The 15,009-nt window shown below is 27.7% G+C and overlaps 1 protein-coding gene across 1 annotated transcript in view; it reads right to left on the bottom strand.

The window, feature by feature from the left end:
- Nucleotides 1–12,058, bottom strand: part of LOC132947275 (FMRFamide receptor-like) — a 91,740-nt gene extending 79,682 nt beyond the window's left edge. Inside the window, exon 1 of the mRNA XM_061017535.1 lies at nt 11,539–12,058. The gene's annotated coding sequence lies outside the window, so the exon portion shown is untranslated. The remainder of the gene's footprint in view (nt 1–11,538) is intronic.
- Between the last annotated feature and the right edge of the window lie 2,951 nt (nt 12,059–15,009).

The following is a 15,009-nucleotide window of genomic DNA, read 5'->3' as shown; positions in this document are numbered from 1 at the left end:
TCTAGTAGTCATTACACGTCTTGATCATTTTTACAAGTTATAAATACCGATGGATTAATATTATTATATACTAAAATGTTCAAACCACCATAGCACTTATTTCTTCCTAACCCATTATCATTGATCTAGTATCCTTAATATACGCATAGTCAAATAACTCAAAAACCACTCTTTCGAATTTTGATTTTGATACGTCGACATTTTCAGAAAAATTATCCAATTGGTAAACAAGTCGCAGTGTAAAACGGTATAGTTGTCATTCCACCAAAAGTCGGATCTCGATCAAATGCGACAATTGAATAAGAAGAAAAAGAGGGATGAGCATGCTCGGCGAATCACTCTGTATATACCTATATTATAACATATTATGTGTTTCGTGTGGTGGCAGAAACTTTGTAAAACGAATTCCGCCAAATTTCGGACGCAGATTTCTAGTGACAGATATTATAAGTAAAGGGAAATTGAACTGTTGATGAACGCTGGGATGTGCGAATGCGCTTTTCCCGCGGGAATACTATTGTCATCCGCCGTTGTATATATTATATACATAGGTAATAGGTATAACGTCCACCTATTTATTTGTATATATATTATATATCATTATATATGTGTGTGTATATGTATATATTTTCGGATACAAATCGAACTGACGTAAATAATTTACCGTTTATTATATAGTTTTCGACGGGGGCGCGGCGCCGCTTGCGTGTATATAAAATGCGATGGACACAGTGTGGGCGGCGAACACGTTGGGGCTGTATACGACCATCCGAAATTTAATATACTCAATGCGAATAAAACGCCATCGCCGGATTCCGAAGATTTTTCCGCACATTCCAGCAGACGGAGCGCTATATATCATATGATTTTATAGCGGTCGCGGCCGCGACTGTCGCCACCGTTACCAGAGCAGTTATTATATTATCCAGTTTGGTTAAAAACTGCCAACGGCCATTCCTCGGAAAATATTGAAAGGCCGGTCCCATATAACTGCCTAATAACAAATTATAATCGCCCTTGCCGCCACTCCGCACGGCTATGACAAGATACCAGCTGCTGTAGTGTATCTCCGAGATATTGCTGCAGCACCGCGTGCGAACATAATACCAAATTGTATGTTTTCAACAATTTCTACACAATTCGTATCATCGTCATATTATTACGATATTATCATATACCTATAATAATACTGTTATCGTGTACACGGTGGGTATAGGTAGGTACATGCGTACACATAATATTGCAAATCATTTATACTGCAGCAATATAATTCAACGCAAATTAAATATTATAATTTGTACGGATTTATATAGAAAACTTACAATGTCTCGGGGGAGTGTTCGTGCGGTATAAGCGGTTTCATACAGTACATCCTACATTGATTATTTTTTAAATTAAATTACAAAAAAAAAGTCATCATTCGCGTCGATGCTGGATGGCGTATTAATATTTTTAATTTGAATCCGACAATTTTTGCATTCACAAAATGATTCTGATCGTAACTTTGTTTACCAAAAATTCAAAAATAATATAGTATAATAAAACCTACGAGCTACCAACGTTTAATTGTCAGTTTGCATCAAACTTTTATACATAAAGATAGAACAATGTATAAATAAAAGCAAATTAACTTCCCGAGAAACACCGTAGTATAAGGAATAATCACAAAGGACAATGGACAAGTCGCAGCAGGTATTACTTCAATAAATGTTTACGAACCGTTTATTACTTAAATTTATTCAGAGTAATTTTGTTTCAACAAAGTTATAACTCAATTAATTAAGATTGATAGAAATTAATTAACATTTTTTAAGTTAAAATTCAGTTTAAGCTAATAATAGATATTACCTAAAAACTATATTATAACTTTTATCCCAAGGGCCTCGAATGTTGGTGAAAATATTATAGCATCTAAGTACAATTATTTAAGCATTGGCGTTATACTATTACCCTCGGACCTTCGGACTTTATATATTAATTTTATTTTTAAATTTTCTACTTTTTCTGAAAAATATTTTACACAAAAATTGTTCTAGTAACTTTTGAGAGCTAGGGTTTTAATTATGTAAAAATGTTTTTTTTAAAAACTGGATAATCGCTCTGCTGTATAGTAGATTTTGAGTGACCCTCGTCATTTAGCAGGTTACTGTAATGCATGCTCTTAATATTGCAATACAATAAAAAATAATTGCGTACGTAATACGATTTTCAGTGAAGACGACATAACAGCCTCTATTTCTTATAGTGTTTTATAAATCATATTTATAATAATTTTACGGAAGTTAAAATTATTTTTGCCAAAAACATCGCCTATACAAATTATATAATAGTTATTTTGATGTTATATTATCATATACAAATATATTTTTGACATTTTATATTGACTGTAAGACAATACCTGAAACGTTCAGTAGAACGGTGTAAAAAGGTTCGTGGTATAAATAGTTTACAGTTTGTCTAAATATTTTGAAAATTTCATAGTGTGTATGAACGTATGGTAAATAGTTTTATACGTATAGTGATGAAAAATTTCAAGTCCCTATACGAATACAATGTTTTGAATAATTACAACATAATCGTTATTTTTCTTTGAAAATTAGAACTTCAAATGTCAATAAACATGTGTATATAATAATTAATATGCTGTATTTTCAATCTTTTTAAATTATTAGAAGAACAAATTATGAGGAACCTTTTATTTCATTTTCAAGTTTTTGACCAAGTATAACACTTTTCATAAATATTTATAGATGAAAAACTAAAAGAGTTTAACATGTCTATATAAATAGCTTAGAAAGGACCGAAATATTTTGAATATTATATTATCTCTAGAAAATGTTTTGGTGAGAATTTCAAGTATTTACGGCTTTTCGTGTTTAAATTACAACAAAATAACAAAATCGATTTTGTCAACAATTATTAAGAAAAGTAGTTTGAAATTTTTAGTTTTAACACCCCAAAGTATTAACTATATTCAACAGCTTGTGCCTGTCAGAAACCAGCCTTAAAGTTGGAGATTGAAGCGGTTTTATTTTATTTTTTCTATAAAAGTGTCTCCAGGCGCACAAAAAAAAAACAACCACACAATCGTAAAACCAATAGAGTCATCAGTCTATTCAGAATCTAAAAGAATTTCAGATAAATTAATAAATATACATGTAATCGGGGTAATTATGTTTTAATGTTGAAAATATTACCATTAAGGACTATAATACTCATACACATATAGAAAAACCATGTATTGTATTTAATATTTTCTATGTTTCAACATTCCCCACAAAATAATCAAGATTTTTCCTAAAAGAATTTAGAGTCTACCTCTTCGTCACGGCAAATCGTATATCATGTTAGTTTCAGTATATAGAATATATTATTAGTAAACCCATCAACTGATTTATTTATATACTGATTTCTTTGAATTTATTTATTGTGTTATGCAGTTTTAATTAAAACCATCTTAAACGGTTTAAACGTTTTCTATTCAACGTCGTAAAAATGAACGAAGAAAAGTAAAGGACTTACAGCCGTTGATTTAATTCAATTTGTAATAATGGTTTTTATGTAGGTATTTGCCCATTAAGTAGACTGTGTTTAGCTAACAGAATACCTGAATGTTTTATTAATTTCGTTGCAATATATTTTTGTTTATTCAAGTTGGAGAAATGAGGCAATACTGTGAGATAGTCCACAACATCAGACCAATATAAAAATCATCACATCACTATTTTTCAACATAGACGGTATAATAAATATAATATATGTATTCATATACATATTATATATTTATATATAGCTTTACAGCTTTACTGTTTCGACTGTTGAGTGAAAATACGATCATCTAAAACATTATAAAGCTTAACTCAAGTAATTTTAAGACGACAGGCCTCAGTAAAAGGTGCATCACTAAAAAAAAACTTAGGTACTTACAGGAAAAGAATATCTACATAGATCTTAAGAGTTAATATTGTTTGATACATAAATTGTTGAATTTTTTTTTTTAATGTTTCAGAAATATTAATAAAACTTTGAGTAGGTCGTGGAAAAAGAAAAAGTGTCTCTCACATTATCATGATTAATATTTCGATATAATCAAGTAAACGCAAGTGCAATTAGAAAATTAGATGTGTAAATTATTTTGAATTATATAAACAATACTATCATAAAATATATATTTAATGTGTCGGAAACGTAAGCCATGTAAGATATTTAATTATAATTGTATAGTACAAGAAACGATACTTATATTACTATTAAGGGGATCGCAGAACACGTATTTTGCATATGTTTTAAACCAATAAGCGGTGTAAATTACATATACTTCGGAATTATTGATTTTAATTTGTTTTATACATGTATGAACACTTTGACAAAATATCTATAGGCTTTTTATGAAGTAGATTTTTAATTTTCAATTTTAAAGGACCTTTAAATTAGGATTTTTTCAAAAATCCAATGAAATAATTGAATTACTTTTGTATTTATTTAGGTCAAATCTGATTTTAAATCAAAAAAGTGATTCTTAAAGAGTATATAGTCTAGAAGCTTATAAATTCAAACATTTTTTTTTCAAAATTTCAATCGAACTTCAAGAAGTATGTTTAATTTTCCATCGCTTTTAGTAGTTTTTATAGTTATGCAAACAAGAAAGCCCAAATGTTCATGTCATGTGTATTGCCTAAATATTACTCCTTAAAACATAATACGCTGAAGCCCCTTTAAAGTGATAGTATTAACTATTAACGCAATCGATAATATTTTGTAATTTTGACATTTTATAGAAAACCAATTGAGAAGAAATATGTTATAGAAAAGTGATCAAATATATTAAAGCCATAAACCTTAACAAAAACAAGTTATGTAGGTATATATTATATACTTCATTTATATACATATCGTATTTTTAAACTTACAAAACACTACACACTTACGTACCAACAATGTATAACGGTTTCAATATCATAATAAATGCAATTAGGCACAGAACGAAGAAAATTACACCTGCGCGTATATTCATCATCAAAAATGTTTTATGATCATATTATTCTACTTATACTAAATTAACAAGAATAAGTCCAGTGTCCAAGATGCTTAAATTCAAATGGAAATATCCAAATATAAATCATATTAGTATACCTATGGGCTATGAAAAATAACTCATTATAAGAATAATGACGAAAAAAGTTACTAACCGCAATCGGTAATACGCACACTTTATATTAAACATTGTATTTTAAAATTATATAGGGGTTTTAATTATTTAGTAGAAATCTATAAGTTTTGTTTTAACTTTTAACTTAAATGTATTTTATATACAATATGTTATCTACAACTTGCTATAAAATAATTTTTCAAAGCTTAATAGGACGCTGAATGGCACTGTGTTTCAAAAACATTTTAATTACAATTTCTAATTTGAATTTTATGAAAGTCAAAATTTCTCATTTAAAAGTATATAATTCAGAAGTAATTAAAATTATTAAATACAAACTGTAAAAATATAGATGCATGTAAAAATATACATATTAACTGGAAGCTTTTAAATACATGGAAGTTTCATTAAGAGGCAGTCAATTGTATTATAACTTAAGCATTGTCGTATCTGCACACATGATTCATCCATGTGTAATCCTTATTATTACATTATTTTGAAAAAGATCAACTCCAGAAAACGTTGAAATAACTCTTTCATTTAGTGTTAATACCTAGTATTAATATTTCAGTGACCTTACATAATATGTTAGTAAGAAATTGTGAATAATTTTTCTGAAACATAAGACTAATTGTTAATTATTATTGTCATTAGGTATATTTTTAATAATATACCTACATAAATATATTTATAAATATAAAATAAAATAATATATAATAATTAATAAACCACAGTTTAATGACTAATACGGATTTTCAAAATATATTATTGTAAATTTGTACAGTACTATTATGGCTTAATTATTTTTAACATTCAACTAAATACAATTAAATATTAAAATAAAAATAAATTACTTACGAACTATAATGTTTCATATTTTAGTTATATTTTGTTTAATTTACTAAGTAATTTATATATCAATTGTATAGTTTATTTTTACTCCAAAATGGCCGTAAAAAATAAGAATAATAATAAAATGTGTTTTTGATTAAAATAAAGTTTTAATTATTTTTCTTTATAATAAATTACTTTAGGATTTTTCATTTTTCATTTATTAATTTATAATTTTATATATTATTGTCATTTATATAATTACAGAGTAGTTATGAAGCTCAAAAAACTTAATAAGTTGAAAGCACAAACTTAATTTCAAAGAGTCAATTTGATTATTGTTATCAATAAAATAACAAAAAGCAACAAGAAGAAGCTGAAAAGTGCCTATATATTCTAACAACAACCATTGACAAAAATTGACAGTTTTGGGTTAATCAAGCTTTTTTTTATTTAAAGGCAACTACGGTCGTAGACTATATTCTCCCAAATTCCTGGTTCTTAACAATTGTTTTTTTTTACTTATTTACAACTGGATTGATTGTTATTTTGTTTCTTATTTTAAACTTTTGGAATAATAGTATTACTGTATTAGTATAACGTTCCAAACTCGCTTCACTAATAAGTATATACATAATAGAAAAATGTAATTTTAACTTTAAGCGTCACAAAACGCGAAGAACTAATTTATGAAGATTGTTTGTATTTTTTTACGTGGGCGTTTTTTTAATCTGGGTGATTTTAAACATATAACCTAATAAAGAAGATTAGATAATATTTCTTTAATATTTCAATTTGACATTTTATTGGATAATTTAAAAGCTGCAATTAAATTAAAAGTTTACAAATGATTAAAAATGGAGTATTACTATAAGATCTTGATAAAAAAAAAAGTGTACCTATTATAAATGACATAATATTATGTTTATTTATAATATATTATATTCAATAGTCAAAAATATGATCAAGTTATTAGGTATGAGTAGTCTTATTACAATTAGTGTAATTTGTTTGTCAACTAAATTAGTGTAATTATTGAATGCTTTAAAGAAGAATATTAGCAAAAATTGTATCAATAACTAAATAACTAATTCAAGTTTTTCAAACTTTTCTATAAAATATTTAATAGCTTTTTTTATATCAAGAGGATTTTTTTTTCATACAATTACACGTATTAAAAAACCTCTTAAGTACTCTACCAACTACTTTAAGGGATTAATCAGTTACAACTAAAAAGTGTAAAATATAAATGTTTCTCGAGAATTAAATCTGATATCTACCTATATAATGTAAACATGAATTATAATTTATTGCTATTTTGTTTATATTTACACATAGAGATAGCACATGGTAAAGAAATGTAAACATAACTGATTAAAAAAACTTACATAAATCGTGTTAAAATATATAGAAAATATAATATGATATGTCCTAAACCCATACAGATTAAAAAAGTAATTGTATTGGCAAATAAAAGTGTATAAGTGTATAACCACTCATACCTCGTATTATATCGCGGTGAATAAAACAAATTCCAATCATCAAATATTTGAGTTATCGTGGGTTCGTTATTTTTATAAAAATAAAAAAAAATGTTATATAAGTGATTTAGAAAACAGATAAATGCACAGGACAAACAAATACAATATAATATTTCCTTAGAAAAACATTTACCTATTTAGGCGATACAGTTTGTCTATTTTCAGAAATATTTTTAATGAAAGTAATTCATGACATTTGATCCTCTTTAATTAAACTTAAGAAAAAGTACCTATTTGATGTACAGAAAAACATAATCAACTGAATATATTTAAATTATAGTCTAAAACAACCGAGTAAAATAAATATTATGAGTATTAGGTATATTATTTAATAAAATGCTACTGTTTTTTATAACGACCTTATCATAATTTTTCATGATTGAAAATAATTAAATAAAACATCGAATCGTTACATATATACAATACCTACTTATAATATTGAATTAACCCATAATAAAAAATACTTCCTCATACCTAATTAATAATTAATAGGTATTGTAGGTAATTATAACTACATAAGTATAGGTATCTCGTATCTATATAATCAACGACACAATACATTTATAAATAGTTAAATATATCTTTGCACTTCACTTATTTTATAAATAATTTTGAATAAATAAAAATACATCTACATTTTATATTTATTGTAAAACAAGTTAAGCTAGCTTATTGGGATGAGTATTATAAATACCTTTTAAAAAAAAAAAATAAAGAAAAATATGGTGCCATTTTTTGTGGGATCATTCAAGTCATTAGTTGTTTGTCCACAAAGGCACAGAAATAATATAATATTATTTTAGATCTTATTGACAGTTTTTAACAAAGAGTGCACTAACGGGCATGGTAAATGCTTTTCCAACATTTCAACATTGTAGATTACGTGACTCGAAAACAATACAATAAATTGATTCAGTTTGTTTTGTTATGATACAGAATAAACAGTATATTTTATGATCGAAAAAAATGTAATTCCTTTTAGTAACACGCTTTTATTATTATTGTTATGTTATTTAATTATAATTTTTATAACAATTTCAAACAATAATAGTAAAATATAATAAAGATTGTGTGTGTGGGTGGGGGGGATTGGGGGGGCTGGGGTTGTTTATTTTTGTCATTATTTAATATTTTATCATTATCTTTGACAAGACCGTATATATATTTAAATATTATAGCATCACGTAAAATAATATGTATTTATACAACGTATTATAAAATTAGTGTCTTTTTTTACCCGACAGTTAGACATTATAGTTGATTTTTTACACGATTAATACTTGTTGTCATTGGAAAATGTCCAATTTAAAAAAAGCCGTGTTTAAAGATTCTAATCGTGTTAAATAAAATAAGAAATATCGTGACACAAATATAACAGTGCAAGAAAGTATACTGAAATACAGGTAAATTAAAATATTTAATCACACTGCGGTTTAAAACTATGTAAGTTCTTCGTCCAGCAAATGTCTAAAAACTTAACAAATTATGTTATAACATAATATAATGTTTATTATGTCGATAAAATTGCATACCGATCTTATATTAGGTATAAGAATGATTTCTGTATGCATAGTCAAATTATGTGACACACACTTTGACTGTGCATACAGACACATTATGATAAGGTCGTTATAAAAAACAGTAGCATTTTATTAAATAATATACCTAATACTCATAATATTTATTTTACTCGGTTGTTTTAGACTATAATTTAAATATATTCAGTTGATTATGTTTTTCTGTACATCAAATAGGTACTTTTTCTTAAGTTCAATTAAAAAAAAATCAAATGTCATGAATTACTTTCATTAAAAATATTTCTGAAAATAGACAAACTGTATCGCCTAAATAGGTAAATGTTTTTCTAAGGAAATATTATATTGTATTTGTTTGTCCTGTGCATTTATCTGTTTTCTAAATCACTTATATAACATTTTTTTTTATTTTTATAAAAATAACGAACCCACGGACACACTAATCTTTTATATATTGGTAAAAAAACTATGCACTAACCTACACATAATATTATATAGTTTAATTACATTTTTCAATAATATGGTTATGGTAGCTAAATTACCAATCACGTTGTTTTACTTTGGTACCTATAGTTTCGTATATAGGTAACTTGGATAGTTAGATATCCTCTTAGATATACATATCAATTACTTAAAGCAAGTTAGTATGTACTCTGAATGTACCTCGTCAACGAGTTCTTCTAAAATTAAAAGGTAGTATACCATAATATGAATATGAGATCGGGAGAATATTATATAATATAGGATAAATTTATATTATACTATTTATATTATAATATATACAGACGGTACCACTAAAAATTTAAAAAGATACATAATATATTGTCATTGACTATGAACAAGTATATTAATTATATAATTAATAGCCAATGTAATAATAACATAAAAGGGTGTATTATATTGAACATGTTTAATACCGATTTTATACCGATCATTTAAAGCGTGTAACGCATTATTGCCAGTTTTGTAGCAACCTACATTATAATCATTTCTATTGATCAATATTTAAAGATAAGATTAACGAAGGTAATTTACATATTATTTGAAACAAAACCCCTGATATACATAATCCCTGATCGATGTTAACTTATAAACACAATGTGATTTGGAAGACTACTAATAGCTGGGGTAATATGTTTTTGTTTAATGAAAAATACAGTTTTAATGAATATTATGAATTCGTATTCAAAACACCACTCACATAATATTATTGTATGCATTGATTCATTTCTGGTGACTTAATTTTTTAGTAGTCAGTACTTTTATACATTTCATGTACATATTACAATTAGTATGTTCAGTATTTTTGTATATATGTACATTGTACGTATGTTTGGTAAACGTTATTAGTATTACTTATTAATTTATCACTGTTATTGTTTTCCATATATTTAGTTAAATTGATTATTTTCCATGCACCTATTATGTAAATAGAAACCTGGTTAAATTCAATCAAATGACTAAAGTTAAATAAGCAATTATTAATTCATTTTTATCTTAGCACAGCATTTAAATAAAAAATATATATTAAAAGACCTGTCTATTAAAATATTCAAACGTCGGAAGTTTATTGACACATATTTATTTATTTTTTTATTATTATTATTAAAATCTCTTAATCAAATAATGAAATACTATTATAAACAACCATTGAAAATCAAGAATTCCAAAGTTACTACTTTTTTTTATCAGTAAATCGTTGATCGATGAATAGGTATAAGAAAAAAAATCATAATTTATATTTTGCATTCGAAAACCTGACATTGAATTAAATTATTAAAATAACGAGATCAATATACTATAGGTAGTAGTAACAATACGTATTAAGTACTATTAACCATTATATTATTATAACTACAACGCCATATCATATAACTATTATAATATAGTACCTGTCTATATACTTTACAGACTAAACAACTATGAAATTGGTAAGAATTTACTAAAATATTACAAACGGAAACTATTTACTAGCCGTTGAACTATATTATATATACATAAAATAATTTACTACTTTTCTACGGTAACTCGGGCAAAAAAAAAATACATAAAAATAAGATAATATAATAGTAATATGTACATATTATATTATGTTACACGACTACGTCTTATTTCGCGTAAGATAAAAGATATTTCTATAAAGTTATATGTTAATTTCTAAAGCGACGTAGGTATTGTGCCTATAATAATAATATGTGACATTGACACAGGTACATATTGTGATAAATCGAAATATGAAAGTCGAAAGTTGAAAAAAACAAAAAACAAAACAACGACGAACGCGCGTTCGTCCCCCCGCGAAATACATCACCTAAATCATAATAATATTATTATAATGCATCACTATTCACTGCAGGTATTCACTCGTCGTGGATAACAATTATAATAATAATAATAATAATACATAATATGGGTGATATTATATTGTATGCACATATAAATAATAGAATATATTTATTCGGTAAAAAGCGACACCACTTACCTGTGCAACATTTTAACGAGACGTATTATTATAATATTCTACGTAACGGCGGCGGTGCAGTTTGGGGGTACTGATTGGGGGGGGGGGGGGGATGCGGATGATTGACGGTCCGGGGAGGGCCGATCGGATGTCGAAAAACCTACTGTTGTTATTTGAATATAATCGTGATATGTGAACGCGTTTTTCGTCGTCGCGAACCTATTCACGAATGGACGATGACAAACGTGTGACAAAAACACGACTACGACCGACGGGCAAATGTCCGAAACATTATTAAAAATTATTATGACATTGTATGTTATTAATATTTAACAGAATATGCGTGTCGTGTCTGACTGGCGAAGTGGAGGCAGCGGAGGCAGCTGAGGCGGCGGCAGCAGCGGCGATCAAATCACCGCGTGTCGTCGGCGCGAACGACGAACGCGCGAGTGGCCGTGGCGTGTGCGTAGTGTTATATTATTATTCAAAATAATATATATAATACGCGGCGGCGGCGGCGGCGGCACACGACGACGCGGCTGCCGGCGGCGGACTCGTCGGTCGGTCGGTCGGTCGTCGGCGCAAGTGCGTGTGCGTGTGCCGCTCGCGGGCGCGGGGGGGGGGGGCGTGTGTGTCCGTCCCGTGTACGCGCGGGATGACGCGCCGCGTTGTACCGCGGACGGACTTTGCGCGGTCGTCCGTGTACCGCGGTACAGCTTCGGTGCCGCGCGCGGTCCAATGATATCATAATAATATTATCGTGTCACCTAATGCCTTCTGGGAGGGACCCGTTGGTAATCGTCATTCGTCCGATTTCAAACAATAATAATAACAGTTGTGTTTGGCTAGAGTTAGGTAATTGTTACATTATACGCAGGCACGCAGGGCCGTATTAGCGCATACAATAGGGCCTACGATGATTTTTTTTTTTCAATATTTTATGTTATTTTTGATTTTTGATTATTATCGTATACAATCCGCACACGTTAGCACAACAAGTAAAATATTATGTACATGAGAATTTACAGGCAAAAATAATATTAAGTTACTCGTAGCTATATATTTTACAATCAATGTATGTTATCGTAATTCGTCATCAGTGAAACTATCATCACCTTATAGAAATCAGATTGGATAAACCATAAACCGATAAAATGTCGCTAGCATACGGTCATACGACGGTGTATGACGGATGAAGAAATATATTTGGAGTGCATTGAATTTTATTGTTTTTAAGATTTGTTAAAATGTATTGTTATCATATAAAAAGTTATAAAATTTATCATAATATTATAAAAGTTTAGATTTGATTTTTATGTTGTAAATATTTTTGTTTTTAAAGGCTTAACACCGAGGTTCATCACTTCTTCTCTCAAACAGAAGGTTTCATAACCATTTATTTAACTGGACACTGTAGGGCTGTATGGTGATAACAGAAATTAGAAATATAAATAAGAGAATATAAAAATAAAACATTTTAGCAGCTTAAAAACAATATACCTGCATATGTCATATGTGGCTGCGTGGATACTTTTTTTAGATGGTAATTATTTATACTATGATAAATTATAACCATTAAAGCGTGAACCCAATTTTTCGGCTTATATTTATTGAAAAGATTATCTATAGTAGATACAACTTAATATATCAATGCAATTCATAATATCTAGAGACAATTCGAATAGATACATTGAATTTTCACAATTACTAAATTGTTTAAATTTTCACGTCCTTCAATACAAAACTAAGTTTTTTAGTTATTTTTAGATACAAAAATAATCAAAACTAATTATGGTCTGAATTCTTTTGATTTTTTAAATCATGCGTCTAGCTAATAAAACCCAAATTTGATTAACTTCCATTTTAACTCTATTGAGTCTTTTTTTTCCTATTTATCCTACTTATATTATTAGATTTAATGCGTGAATTATTTTTATTGTTACCTATATCCATTAGTATTATTCTGTTATTTATTACATTTTTTTCTGTTTGAATACACTTTGTTATTATACCTACTTATATTTAAAACTGTTATTGAGCGTTTGAATAAATAAATAAATACCAATTATACTGTTATACACTTACACGGAGTGATCTATTAAAATCTAGTAACACTGGCAACACTTATGTACAATACTATTTTCCGAGTCAATTTCCCTGTTATTTATGTATGTTTGTTTGTCGGTTTTTGTGTTATTTATGAATATTTATAATTTATAGATATAATAATATAGGTACCTATGTTTTTGATGTATTTATAACCAAAATTCATTGTTACGAGATATTCTGACACATATTATTTTAAATTTTAATTTCATAATCGCAAGTAGAATACTTTACTGAAAGTGTTGAAGTATGTAATTCGTGACCCACACTCTCGTCTCTTCGACAAAGTTCTATATGGACATAGGTCAATACCATAAAGAAAAGTCACAGCAATTATTCTTTTCATAGTAAATCCCTGATTTTTGAGGTGAAAATGCGGATTACAAAGAATTTGTTGACAGTCGTATACAACACTTGTCACTTCTATATTAAACTTACGTAAACACTTAACAGAATATTGAGTTAACTGGAAAATTTTAGGTACCTATAGCGATAAACGATAAGTAACAATAATTACGAAAAATCGTTGAAAAAAAATCAAAATTTTTAGGACCTAGGTATACGAGGTACCATGATGCACAAAGTAATAGTTTTTTTTATTAATTTTTATTTTCATTTTTATACTTACTATAATAGTATAATGTCTTCAAGTCTATTTTAATACCTAACTTAAATAATTTCGCAAATATTAAAACTAAAAAGCCACATTCATTCATATACCTTTTAGTCAATTATTTTTAAAAGGCTACAGTCTTTATTGTTAAAATGTAGTAATTTTTTGGTTTTCTTATATAATAACGTAGTAACAATTATTATTTTTAAAAATCAAAAAATTACCCAATTGTCATCCATTTTTACTGGATTTGATTATGCTTAAAAAAAAAAAACTCCTACCAAATCAAATGCTTTACAAATTATTATTTTAGTTTTTCTTAGAACTTTCTTTTAAAAATCCGAATTCTGGAATTTTTATTTACCGTTAAAATATAAATAAGGATGATACTGGTTAACTTATATATAGCTATATAGTATTATAAATACATATATAAGCTACACGATGAATGCGTATTGTATTATTATAAAAGGCGGTGGCGCAGTTGTGCAAAAGCGTATCATGATAATACATTTTATAAAGAATAAATTTTTTTTACGCTCTACCGCTCTCCGCGGGCTCACGGGATCACACCGATATAATAATATCATGTTCACATTATGCCATTTTGTATACATGGCGGCGCATGCGAATCAAAAAAAATCAACGTCCTCGTGCAGCCGACCAATAATATAATAATAATATTATGTGCAATAGAGTCGACGCCGCCGCGTAGGTATGCCGTTAAATGAAAAATACGAATAATAATAGTTTTATGTCGTTACAACTTAGAG

This window comes from Metopolophium dirhodum, chromosome 6 (genome assembly GCF_019925205.1).
Source record: "Metopolophium dirhodum isolate CAU chromosome 6, ASM1992520v1, whole genome shotgun sequence".
Lineage (NCBI taxonomy): Eukaryota > Metazoa > Arthropoda > Insecta > Hemiptera > Aphididae > Metopolophium > Metopolophium dirhodum.
The sequence above is the reverse complement of the archived record's forward strand: the minus strand, read 5'-3'. Positions and strand labels throughout refer to the sequence as shown.